We start from the raw sequence: 13,928 nt of genomic DNA, 5'->3' as shown, positions 1-13,928 counted from the left end.
CCCTCTTCAGTTGTAATAAGTTTTGCTTGTAACATGCTCGTGTTTATGTTATGTCATCTCTGAATATGTTTTTGAGGGAAGACTTGTTTAAGTTTTTCAGGCAAAAACAGATCATTAGACTGCTACTCTACTACAACAAACTAGTAAGTAATGCATTGTCATTAGTAGAAATTAGGGATGGGACTAACACATTAATCACACTTAATGAATTACAAACAAATTAATTAGTAAAAAAGAACACGTTTTAATCACATTTTGTGTTCCATACAATGCGGAACCGTTGTCATTGTACGATTTCATGGTACACCGAATACACTGATGCACACATCAGCGCTCAGTTACCAAAATGGAGATATTGGATGAAACAGTGTTGGAAGGACTGATGGGAGGCAAATTTCATTAATTAAAAAACAAACAAACAAAAAAACTGCTCGATGGTAGCCTAGATAAAGGTGCAACACAGAAACCATTTCTAGGCAATACTGGTCTAAAAAACTGTTCTAAAATGACTCTTTAACATTAGGTCTGCTTGATTTTGGCCAGGGATATTTTCCATTAGTTTTTCTACTGTTTTGTATCCATCCATCCATCCATTTTCTGAGCCGCTTCTCCTCACTAGGGTCGCAGGGCGTGCTGGAGCCTATCCCAGCTGTCATCGGGCAGGAGGCAGGATACACCCTGAACTGGTTGCCAGCCAATCGCAGGGCACATAGGAACAAACAACCATTCACACTCACAGTCATGCCTACGGGCAATTTAGAGTCTCCAATTCATCCATGTTTTTGGGATGTGGGAGGAAACCAGAGTACCCGGAGAAAACCCATGCAGGCACAGGGAGAACATGCAAACTCCACACAGGCGGGGCCGGGGATTGAACCCGGGTCCTCAGAACTGTGAGGCTGACGCTCTAACCAGTCGGTCCACCGCGCCGCTGTTTTGTATTTAAATGCAATTAAAAGCATTCTTCCAGAGTTAACAATGTTCCTGTCAGTATTAATTATTTGATTCAGTCGTCCAATAAAATCTATTTAAATTAAACCATGTTGCTTTTTAGGACAAAAATTGTTATACAGTTGAAATGCGATTAATTTTGATTTATTACAAAGCCTCTAATTAATTAGATGAATTTTTTTAATTGAGTCCCACCCCTAGTAGAAATATGATATTTTTTAGTGTTGTTTTTAGCATTGCATAATTTTGTTTGCTTTTGTAATTTAATGAAATTTAGGAAAATTAAATACCCTAACCACATTGAAATTATATATACAACCCCAATTCCAATGAAGTTGGGACGTTGTATTAAATATAAATAAAAACAGAATACAATGATTTGCAAATCATGTTTGACCTATATTTAATTGAATACAATATATTTAATGTTCAAACTGATAAACTTTATTGTTATTAGCAAATAATCATTAATTTAGAATTTTATGGCTGCAACACGTTTAAAAAAACCTGGGACAGGGTCATGTTCACCACTGTGTTACATCACCTTTTGTTTTAACAACATTCAATAAATGTTTGGGAACTGAGGACACTAATTGTTGAAGCCTTGCAGGTGGAATTCTTTCCCATTCTTGCTTGATGTACAGCTTCAGCTGTTCAACAGTCCGGGGTCTCCATTGTCGTATCAAACAGGTGTTTGATGAGCATTCCTCAACTTTCTCAGTCTTTTTTGCCACCTGTCCCAGCTTTTTTGGAACGTGTTGCAGCCATAAAATTCTAAGTTAATGATTATTTGCTACAAACAATCAAGTTTATCAGTTTGAACATTAAATATCTTGTCTTTGTAGTGTATTCAATTAAATATAGGTTGAACATGATTTACAAATTATTGTATTCTGTTTTTATTCATGTTTAACACAATGTCCCAACTTCATTGGAATTGGGGTTGTATATACAATATGTATAGCTGGTAAGCTGTGCCCTCCCTGAAGTTGTCAATTCAGAATTTGACTGACAAAAATAAGCCACAAAAGTGGTGCAAAGCATCACTTTCAAGACGACACAGCTGTCCTCGACTTTTGACTTTAGGATATCTCCGGAGACTTTGCTCATTGAGCAGCAAACTGAAAAATGGTATGCGTTTGTGTCCAAGCTTCTTAGTACAATACAACTGAAGCAAACATAACAAACACAAGGCTTTTTCTCCCTTTTTTACATTGGTCACAGTAGAGAGTATTAATATAGGGAAAAGGACAAAATGATTTGTTGCCTATGACGTCACACCTGGCAGCGTGCCAGCGCACGTGTCCGATGACGTCACCTCCCGGGCCACCTGTCCCCATTGACGTCACAGCCAGTAAAAACGAAATGACGTCACATCCGGTAAAAACAAAATCACATCCGGCGAAAACAAACTGAGATCATGTTTCCTGGCGTTTTGGTCGCATGACATCATGTTCGGGGACACCTGTAGGAACAAAGGAAATCATGGGGTATCATATTGGCACCAAAAAAGGTCATTTATGATCATACCTGTGAATATGGTCCTTTCCAGACCCGTCCCAAATCGATGGTGCGTCCCACGACTTTTGGCAAGGCAGCTGCAAAGAATGAGGTCATAACGTGGCTTTTGCATGTGACATGGGGATGTCTGAGATGTTAGGGGTCACATCCAGAGGTCAGACAGCATTGGCAAAGGATGGGGATACTCACTTGTACACGTGACATCGGGTGTCCGAAATGTTTGAGGGCCATGTCCGGTCACAACTCTACACCTGTAGAGAATGGGACACTCACGTGGTTTGTACATGTGAGATCGGGTGTTAGATGTTAGAAGATCAGAAAAAAATTCGTATTTAGCCAAGAACATGTGTTTTCTCTGACCACAGAGTTGTGCGAAACGCTGAGCGGACCATCAGTCTGGGAAATTCCCTTTAAGTGAACAAGCCCAGACATGTTCTTGTTCTCAAGGTTCTTATCAAAAAACAGGTCCAGGTGTAAACCATAAACATGTAAGTTTTACATTTCATGTGGGGGCTGTTGAGACTCTTATCAAAAAACATGCCTCGACATGTTTTAGTTTTTCAAGAACATCTTCTCATTTTCGAGGCTTTTATCAAAAATAGGTGCAGGTGTAAAGCATTATGAGATGAACATTAATACATCTAAAGCATAGACATGTCAGTTTTACATTTCATGTGGAAATTTCTGAGGTTCTTATCAAAAAACATGCATACACATGTTTTCTTTTTTCGAAAACATGCCCAAACATGTATCTTTTGGGATTCATCCAACTATCTTCACTCTGTTAGGACGAGGTGTCTCATTTTTTAAATGGCAGGTGTGTGTCTCGTTTTCTATGATAAAACATTGAAACGTGTAGGAACAAGTTGTTTTATATATCTCGTTCAGAAAAAATCCCAGAGTTTAAAGTATAGTTTAGCAGCTGTTTTTTTTTAATTGCACAAACAGGAGTACTCAAGGTCTCTCGCAGGAACTGTCTAAAAACATGACAGAGATGAAACTATAGTTTGACCTTGATCATATCTTCCTCCCTTGGCGGAAATGTATATTACAAAAGTGTAACCTTGAGCGATATTTCCAGACATGTTCTTGACAATTAAAATATAGATAGGTCAGATGATTCTTAAGACGTTTGAGTTTTATGAGTATGACATCATAAGATTCAAAAGACTATTCTATTGTCTAATTGTGCATCAACAATTTAGAATACGGGCAGAGATGTCGTAGCTTGTTTTCATGAAGGCCATATTTCAGCCTGCCATGTCTAACCAAGCCATATATACCTACTTGATACTGATTTTCCACACACCTTACATGCTTTTCAAAAAGGAGGAAACAAATAGAAATATAAAGAAATAGTTCATCAGAAAACTATGATCAATGATAACATGTACTCACCTCATGCAACCTCCTCTCTGACATCAACTGCCCTCATGTCTTCCCTCACTACATCTATCAACTTTCTCTCTGGTCTTCTTCGAGTTCTCTTGCTCGGCAGCTCCCTCCTCACCACCCTTGTACCAATATACTATCTCTCTCTCCTCTGGATGCGTCCAATCCATCCAAGTCTGCTCTCTCTAACTTTGTCTCCAAAACACCTTATGTGACAGTCTAACCATCTAAAATATTTGTTGATCTGGTGATTTGCTGAAGTGTCCAATTTGATAAGAAAATTCAGTTTGTTAGTCATATTTTGACATCAGTCACATTTGATGACGAGGTTCTTCACTTGGACTCAATAGTTGTACTATATTTACTGTATTTTCAAGACCATAAAGCGCACTTAAAAGTCTTAAATTTTCTCCAAAATGGAAGGGGGGCCTTATAATGTGGCGCACCTTATGTGTGCACCGAGTTCCAAAATCTATAAATGTTGTGATGTGATGAGCGCTCCGCTTGACTGCCTTGCAGCATTTCCTGCCGACATGCTGCTTATACAGAGGAAAAGCAAACGTGGCTGAGGACAGCATGCGGACGTAAAGGGGGAAGGGTGCGTGTGAAGGAGGACGCTAAAGGCACGCCCCCAGTAGGTATATAGCCCCGGTATGCACATTGTGCAAAACAACATCGGTTTGGCTAAGGACCCCCGAAAATGGCACCTACGAAGAGACACGCTTACGAAGCACAGTTTTAAACTGCAAGCCGTCAGTTATGCGGAGGAACATGGGAATCGAGCTGCCGCGAGAAAATTCAAGCTCAACAAATCCATGGTTCGCAAGTGGAGGAAGCAGGAAAACCCGCTTCGCCAAGTCAAGAAGATGAAGCTGAGTTTCCGCGGAAACAAGGCGATGTGGCCTGTGTTGGAAGACCAACTCGAGCAATGGATTAATGAACTCCAACCGCTGGACATCGGTGTAAACAGGGCATTCAAAGTGAAGTTGCGAGCGGCATGGGAGCCATGGATGACAGATGGCGAACACAGCTTTACTAAGACTAGGAGGCGAGTCATGCCACAATTTGTGAATGGATTGTGGATGCTTGGGCTAACGTGTTCTTGCACTGTTGTTCGAGCTTTCGTAAAAGCCAGCATTATTTCTGAGGAGCCGCACGGCAACGAGACTGACTCTGACAATGACGAGAGGGAACCTGCCGTGTTTGATGAAGAACTTGCCCAGCTGTTCATTTCGGATACAGAACATGAGGACTTTGATGGATTTGTGGATGAGGATTGATAAAAAAATAACGTGAGTCCATTGTTAAATACTTCAATAAAATACAACCGAACTCAGTTTTGCTCCCGCCGCATTTTTAAAAGCATTGTTTTAGGGTGCATGCATGCTACCGTATGTTTTAAGCTAGCATATGTTTGACAATGGCGGCACGGGGGCCAACTGGTTTGAGCGTCAGCCTCACAGTTCTGAGGACCCGGGTTCAATCCCCGGCCCCGCCTGTGTGGAGTTAGCATGTTCTCCCCGTGCCTGCGTGGGTTTTCTCCGGGCACTCCGGTTTCCTCCCACATCCCAAAAACATGCATTGATTGAAGACTCTAAATTGCCCATGGGCATGACTGTGAGTGCGAATGGTTGTTTGTTTCTATGTGCCCTGCGATTGGATGGCAACCAGTTCAGGGTGTACCCCGCCACCTGCCCGATGATAGCTGGGATAGGCTCCAGCACGCCCGCGACCCTAGTGAGGAGAAGCGGCTCAGAAAATGGATGGATGGATGGATGGATGTTTTACAATGCTTGCGCCCAATAATACGGTGCGCCTTATGTATGTGTTAAATACAGAAATAGACCCCGTAACTAAGACTCCTTTTAATACGGCGCGCCTTATGGTCGTGAAAATACGGTACTTACCATCACTTTATTTTTTTCAGAACAGAATTTTTTTTAACTACATAAGAGTAGATCACTGTTTTTTCAGTTTGAATAAATATCAATGGTATGTGTTTAAAGCATTAGCATGTTTCAATCAGAATGAGAAAAGGTCTGCATGTAAACCTGATTACTCATTAAGATTAAAAATATGACTTCTGAAAATAACCAACAAAAGATCGTATTTACCCCCTTAATAGTAAGGTGTTGTGTATTGTGTCTCTCTGTGTGTGTGTCAGTTTACAGCACTTTTAGGGGTTAAGACTTGGTTTTATTAGTCTCAGTGTTTTTTTTTCTCTTCCATTTAAACAGATCCTTAACTTATAGCGCTAAAAGCTTCAAAAACTGATGGCAAGATTACCAACTACAAACATACATGGCGGAAGCAGTTTTCAGAACAGCGTTTCAATATTCCAAACTGTATTACTGATGAATAAATCTAAAAAACTGAGCTAAAATCGTTCTAATTTGAATTTATGATGTGTTACTAGCAATAGAATTGGATAGATCACAATAAAACACAGTCAAATGTAAATGGTGACCCTAAAGCCAAACAAACTGAATTTGGGAAACTGGTTATCCTTCAACATGTTTCCATCCATCCATCCATCCATCCATTTTCTACCACTTATCCAAGGTCAGGTCGTGGGGGCAGTAGCTTTAGGAGGGACGCCAAGACTTCCCTATCCCCAGCCACTTCATCCAGCTCTTCCGGGGGGATCCCGAGGCATTCCCAAGCCAGCCGAAAGACATAGTCTCCTGGGGCGTCCCCGGGTCTCCTCCCGGTGGGACGTGCCCGGAACACCTCACTAGGGAAGCGTCCGGGAGGCATCCGAATCAGATGCCACAGCCACTTCATATGGCTCCTCTCAATGTGGAGGAGCAGCGGGTCTACTCTTAGATCCTCCTGGATGAACAAGCTTTTCACCCTATCTCTAAGGGAGAGCCCGGACACCCTGCGGAGGAAATTCATTTCTGCCACTTATATCCGGGATCTTGTTCTTTCGGTCACGACCCACAGCTCGTGACCATAGGTGAGGGTAGGAACATAGATCAACCAGTAAATTGAGAGCTTTGCCTTTCGGAGCTCCTTCTTTACCACAACGGACCGATACAAAGTCCACATCACTGCTGACACTGCACCGATCCACCTGTCGATCTACCGTTCCATTCTACCCTCACTCGTGAACAAGACCCCAAGATACCTGAACTCCTCCACTTAGGGCAGGATCTCATCCCCGACCTGGAGAGGGCAGGCCACCCTTTTCTGACTGAGGACCATGGTCTCAGATTTGGAGGTGCTGACTCTCATCCCAGCCGCTTCACACTCGGCTGCGAACTGCTCCAGTGAGAGTTGGAGGTCAGGGATTGATGAAGCCAACAGAACCATATCATCAGCAAAAATCAGAGATGCAATACTGAGGCCACCAAACAGGACCCCCTATATGCCTCGGTTGCGCCAAGAAATTCTGTCCATAAAAGTTATGAACAGAATCGGCGACAAAGGGCAGCCTTGGCGGAGTCCAACCCTCACCGGGAACGAGTCCGACTTACTGCCGGATATCCGGACCAAACTCTGACTCCGGTCGTACAGCCCCGTATCAGGGGGTTCGGTACCCCATACTCCCGAAGCACCCCCCACAGGACCCCCCCGAGGGACACTGTCGAAAGCCTTCTCCAAGTCCACAAAACACATGTAGTCTGGTTGGGCAAACTCCCATGCACCCTGGAGGACCCTGCCGAGGGTGTAGAGCTGGTCCATTGTTCCACAGCCAGGATGAAAACCACACTGCTCCTCCTGAATCTGAGATTTGACTTCCCGACGGACCCTCCTCTCCAGCACCCTTGAATAGACCTTACCAAGGAGGCTGAGGAGTGTGATCCCCCTGTAGTTGGAACACACATTCCTTCTTAAAAAGGGGGACCACCACCCCAGTCTGCCAATCCAGAGGCACTGTCCCCGATGTCCACGCAATGTTGCAGAGGAGTGTCAACCAGGACAGCCCCACAACATCCAGAGCCTTTAGGAACTCTGGGCGAATCTCATCCACTCCTAGGGCCGGGAGTAGCTTTTTAACCACCTCAGTGACCTCAACCCCAGAGATAGGAGAGCCCACCTCAGAGAACCCAGACTCTGCTTCCTCATGGGAAGGCGTGTCGGTGGAATTGAGGAGGTCTTCGAAGTATTCTCCCCACCGGCTCACAACGTCCTGAGTCGAGGTCAGCAGCGCCCCATCCCCACTATACACAGTGTTGATGGTGCACTGCTTCCCCCTCCTGAGACGCCGGATGGTGGACCAGAATTTCCTCGAAGCCGTCCGGAAGTCTTTCTCCATGGCCTAACCGAACTCCTCCCATACCCGAGTTTTTGCTTCAGCGACCACCAAAGCTGCATTCCGCTTGGCCAGCCGGTACCCATCAGCTGCCTCAGGAGTCCCACAGGCCAAAAAGGCCCGATACGGCCACAGCTCCGGTCGGCCGCCTTAGCAATGGAGGCGCGGAACATGGTCCACTCGGACTCGATGTCCCCCGCCTCCCCCAGAACATGAGCAAAGTTCTGTCGGAGGTGGGTATTGAAACTCCCAGCAGACCCTCACAATACGTTTGGGCCTGCCACGTCGGACCGGCATCTTCCCCCACCATCGGCCTCAACTCACCACCAGGTGGTGATCAGTTGACAGCTCCGCCCCTCTCTTCACCCAAGTGTCCATGACATGCGGCCCCAAGTCCAATGACACGACCACAAAGTCCCCAGCGGGAGCGCTCTCCAGTAACCCCTCCAAGGACTCCAAAAAGGGTGGGATCTCTGAACTGTTTGGTGCATATGCACAAACAACAGTCAGGATGCATCCCCCCACTTGAAGACGGACGGAGACTACCCTCTCGTCCACCGGGGTGAACCCCAACATACAGGTGCTGAGCAATAAGTATACCCAAACCTGCTCGGCGCCTCTCACCGTGGGCAACTCCAGAGTGGAAGAGAGTCCAACCCCCTCGAGAGGACTGGTACCAGAGCCCAAGCTGTGTGGAGGCGAATCCGACTATATCTAGTCGGAACTTCTCGACCTCACACACACTCTTCCCTGCCAGAGAGTTGACATTCCAGATCCCTAGACCCAGCTTCTGTAGCCGGGGATTGGATCGCCATGGTCCCTGCCTTCGGCCACCACCCAGCTCGCACTGCACCCGACCCCTATGACCTCTCCCACAGGTGGTGAGCCCATGGGAAAGGGGACCCACGTTACCCTTTCGGGCTGTGCCCGGCCGGGCCCCACGGGTGTAGGCCCGGCCACCAGGCGCTAGCCTTCGAGCCCCACCTCCAGGCCTGGCTCCAGATGGGGGCCCTGGTGACCCGCGTCCGGGCAATGGAAACCTAGATCCATTTGTTTCTTTCTGTTGTTTACATTTATGAAAATTTTCCTACCCATAACAAATAGTGGAAATGGAAAAAACAACAATAAAAACATTGAAACATTTAAGTGTATTTTTTTTAAATTGCTAACAAAAATAAAAGGAAATCACTCACCCATCAATGATGTGTGTTGTAGGTGTCAAGAACACTTGCTGAAAGACTTCATACTTCACACTTTTTACAATTTTTAACTGTCATACAAGTGTATAAATAAGCTAAACCACTCTGGTAAAACAACAACTGAGACTGATGTGGTATGCTTTGGATCAGGATTTGTCTTGAATAAACTTACAAAACAATACATTTTGTACTCACCCTTAACTTTGATGACACTTGGTAGACAATTGCAGTGGCAGGATGTCTCTGTATGCCTGTATGCCTGTCTTTCAGCAACACAACTTACTTTGCCGCGTCATTCTTCATTATTATTGAGGCCAACGGAGCCATATTGTACTGAGCAGGCAGGACGGGTTGTACCAGCATCTTATGCTTTCATAAGTTCTATTCCTGCTTCCATGGCTATAATCACACTTCTCCACTTTGTCATCAGTGTCATCCCTTCTGTTTTGGGATCATAATACAGAAAAAAAGACAAAATTAAATTTAAAGTTATTCCTGAGCCAAATTCTTGCAGGATTTGTTGATGTCGCCACATGATGATGATGGTTGGACCTTATTTTATAACTTTGAGAGGCATACTCTTCAAGAATATTTTGAACTCTAAATTGTACCACTTGAAGAGCAATTGACTCCAACATTCATAGTACTGGAATTTAAATTGAAATCCGGTTTTGACTGTATCATGAGCTTTATTTCATCATGCTCAGAGGAGTGAGCAGATGTTTTCTCAAGCTAAGAAAACAATTCAGATGGTCAGATCGTACCACTGTGTTTGAATTGTAATGAAAGAAGTCGCATAATGTGTGACGTGGTCATATTCAAGGCCAGGTTACTGTAGCGTTTATGGGATTTGTAAGAATTGTGCTTAATTTAGAAGAAAACGATGAGTTGGAAGCGGCGCCTGCGTCACTTCCGGGTTATCCATCCATCCATCCATTTTCTGAGCCGCTTCTCCTCACTAGGGTCGCAGGCGTGCTGGAGCCTATCCCAGCTATCATCGGGCAGGAGGCAGGGTACACCCTGAACTGGCTGCCAGCCAATCGCAGGGCACATACAAACAAACAACCATTCGCACTCACACTCACACCTACGGGCAATTTAGAGTTGTCAAACAACCTACCATGCATGTTTTTGGGATGGGGGAGGAAACCGGAGTGGCCGTAGAAAACCCACGCAGGCACAGGGAAAACATTCAAACTCCACACAGGCGGGGCTGGGGATTGAACCCCCGTCCTCAGAAGTATGAGGCAGATGCTCTAACCAGTCATCCACCGTGCCGCCACTTCCAGGTTATCATAATTTTAAATTACAGCGTTATAAATCAAGATATTTGATATATATGAGGAGCACCACTTCATATTTTTACAAGTTTAACTTGAGGCGAAATGACGACAAACCTTGTTTTAATCAGTCTCTTATCGGAAGGTGGCTACATTTTATGAACTTTGAGTTCTAGACTTTCTAGAGGTTTCGTTCCGAACCCAAACACCCACATAATCAATGCAAGTGGTGAATTTTATAGAAAATGTAATAATAAAAAGGGGTTTCTACAGGATAAAACTCAGACAAACACAAAACAAACAAGGTACAGATGAACATTGGCGAAGGAAGGGATTTGTGACGTGAGATGAGCAGAATGGGCGTGTAGTGAATGCGTATAGCTGAGGACTCCTGGTCTCATTAATATAAACCCAAATATGCACTAATCCGTACTTTTAGTAGACCGCAATGTTGGATTTACGTGTCTGGAACACGTTTGAGGTAGGCGAGTCAGGCTCCCGAGTGTCCAGCCGGTCCGGTCCGCACCGGGTACAGGTGGATTTGATGGAAGGGAGGAAGGAAAAAAAGGAGGAAAAGCAGGAGGCCAACAAGTTCCCAGGCAGGACGTCTCTCGGGTGTCTGTGTTTTCCAGACGTTCGGAGCGGGCGCCCGCCTCCGTCCCCTCGGACTGACTTCGGGCCCCCAAGCAGGGTGGCTCGGAGCGCTTGTAGGAAGCTGCAGCCGGGAATCATCCGATGTGTCCTTGCCACCTCGGGTGAAGTGGGCGTCCTGCCTGGCCTGGTCGTTGGCGAGTTGGTCGAGGTGACCAAAGAAAAACTTCTCCACCAAAACTCCCAAAAGCTTTTTTCTTGATCCCTGCCCCTTTTATGGTGTTTACCCACCCCTCCTTTTCTACCCCCTTTGCGAACACTGAAGGGCTGGACTGCCTTTTGGTGTTATTTTTCCATTTTAGGATTATTTTGTGGTTTAAAACCAGTGGAATAAAATATCAATTATTGGATTTAAGATAACGAGACCATCTCCTCAACCTGCATTGTTCCACGCTCATCCTCTTTTATACCTGTAATGACTGTTTCAAATGTTGTGTGGTGTGGAGAACATTACATCTGGTTCAGTTAACAACATATTCAACGTTAGACATTCAGGTTTGCAGCACTACAGTCACTAGTGCCGTTCATGTAAAGTTCTTAAAATATTAACTCCCATTCGAGACACAGACTGTCTTATGAACCCATGTCTGTAGTGTCATTCCGTTCGCCCGTGGGTGTCGCTGTTGCCTGTTCCAACTCCCAAGTGACAGTAGTCAACAGGTTGGAGGCGCCTTTGTGGGTGCAATCCTTCGACTGGCGGGGAGTTAATTAACTTAGCGTCCGGGGGAAAACTCGGCATCCTTGGGTCTCCGTTTTGAAGGGCCAGGCAGCCTTGATTCACTTAGCGTCGGCATGGCAAAGCAAATGTCTGTTTCTTGTTGAAGATAGTTTATGGTGTTGTTCCGTTTAGAGTCTGCGTCTACCTCAGCGGGGAGCGGCGGTAGTGCGAGGCTGGGGTGCCGGGTGGCATCTTTTGCGTGGCATATCCGCTGCATATCCCCCCTTCGGCGGCTGGATCCGGCTCGATGGCGGATGTAGGCGAAGTCTCGTTGAAAGATGGCACAGGTTGGCAGGAACACACACAAAAATGCAGTTACCAGTTATAACAGTTGTTCATAGCAACTTCCAAAATAAGGTCAGCCTATATGTGTATATGGGTGTAGGGTCAGGATTGACGTGTGTGGATGGATGTGTGTAGGTGTGGCTATTGGGATGGCAGTGAGAGTAGAAATACGGGGCATGGGTGTAGCTAAAACTAAGGGCAAGCATTACCAAGGTGTAGAGTTCTCAGTAAAAATCACACAAAAAACAAAACAAAACAAACACGAGGAGAACTCAACATGGCTCTACGGGGGAGAAAGAAAGAGAAAGAAAAGGTACCTAGCTCCAACTTGGCACTTAGGGGGCACAGCGGTCAGGAGTAGAACCTGACAAATCAATCAAGGAGAGGGAAGGTGCCAAGTAAAGGTTCTAAACTTGGGGAGAGCTGAATCCTAGTCTAGATTAAAAAAAGGGTGGGGGGGGGGGCCGGGGGGCCTGAATCCTAGTCTAGATTCAAAAGGGGGTAGAGAGGTCCGGTGGGCAATTTAGGTCAAGGAGGACCTCCTCCCCTGTCTGTATGGGGTTAATTTCGGGTTCAGTCGTTTTTTCCTATGGAACATTTTGGGTCGTGCACCTGAGCACTGGTTCAGAAGACCCAACAATTTCCGCGTGAGTAGTAGTAACCTGGTAGTCGCTTCTGCTCTACAACGCGACCCATCCTTCATGGGCTTCAGGCCACAAATCCCATCTGCTACATCTAGGATGAACGGCTTACTGGGACACAGGTAATGGATGTCTTCGGTGAGGATGCACATGTGCAAATTTGGCGCCAGATACAGATCAGGATTACTATCGTGATAGGCGACTACCGCGGGAGTACTGATTCGGACGTATGTGTCATGGTCTGTGTTTTGGTTTGGGTTGTGTTTAGTTTTGTTCAATGTTTTCCTGTGTTCCATGTTTGTCGTGTGCTTATTAGGTTGTTGTGTCCACCTGTTCTCGTCTACTTTGTGTCGACCAATCAGCTCCCTCTAGCCACTCGTCTTGTCCAGGTGTTCCTCGTTGTCTCGTCAATTTGTTTGTATTTAGTTCCCTGGTTTCTTTCAGTTCTCGTCGGTTCATTGTCGTTGTCACGTCTTTGTCATGTCATAGTTGCCAGTTGTCGTTGTCAAGTCTTTGCCATTTCATAGTTGCCAGTTGTCGTTGTCACATGTCTTGCCATGTCATTGTCGCTCAGGTATTTCACCAGTCATGTCTTGTTTCTTGTTTTGGGTTCACTCAAGTGTTTCTTTGTTACTTTGTGTTTAGATTTTGGACTTTGTTAATTTAGCATTTAGACTTTTTCATGATCTTTGTTTTCCTTTGTTTTTATCATTGTGATTAAATATTATTATTTTGAGATTCCCGCACTCCTGCCTTGCCTCCCTGCTTCCCTGCAATTGGGTCCACCATGTTCTTGCCTTGCGTTCCTCGCCTTCGCCCTAACCACGTACGTGACAGAATGTGTCACTTTGCCAGGTGTCAACATTAATTACGTCTTTTAGGCGATAGATATTGCGGGAGTCGATAATTGGAAGAGTAACAAGGAAGACTACTTCTCGGAACTCAGGGTTGACATACAGGACAGTGGAACTCCCGAGAGAAAAAGCCAAGTGGGCTTGAACAGGGCTAGTGGGGCTTGCCAGAGCTTTAGAC

The 13,928-nt window shown here is 45.3% G+C and overlaps 3 long non-coding RNA genes across 3 annotated transcripts in view; 1 reads left to right on the top strand and 2 right to left on the bottom strand.

Moving 5' to 3' along the window:
- The window catches only part of LOC133465893 (uncharacterized), a 37,680-nt gene that overhangs the window by 17,054 nt on the left and 6,698 nt on the right, over positions 1-13,928 (top strand). The window lies entirely within an intron of this gene.
- Positions 225-3,985, bottom strand: LOC133466510 (uncharacterized). Its single transcript, XR_009784950.1, has 4 exons — positions 3,871-3,985; positions 2,662-2,723; positions 2,482-2,549; positions 225-2,416 (listed from the first exon to the last, which is right to left on the bottom strand). It is a non-coding gene; the product is annotated as an uncharacterized LOC133466510 (long non-coding RNA).
- Positions 10,832-13,922, bottom strand: LOC133466590 (uncharacterized). Its single transcript, XR_009784971.1, has 2 exons — positions 12,116-13,922; positions 10,832-12,032 (listed from the first exon to the last, which is right to left on the bottom strand). It is a non-coding gene; the product is annotated as an uncharacterized LOC133466590 (long non-coding RNA).

The sequence above is a fragment of the Phyllopteryx taeniolatus genome, chromosome 16 (assembly GCF_024500385.1).
Source record: "Phyllopteryx taeniolatus isolate TA_2022b chromosome 16, UOR_Ptae_1.2, whole genome shotgun sequence".
Classification (NCBI taxonomy): Eukaryota; Metazoa; Chordata; class Actinopteri; order Syngnathiformes; family Syngnathidae; genus Phyllopteryx; species Phyllopteryx taeniolatus.
This window is presented reverse-complemented; position numbering and strand designations above follow the sequence as displayed.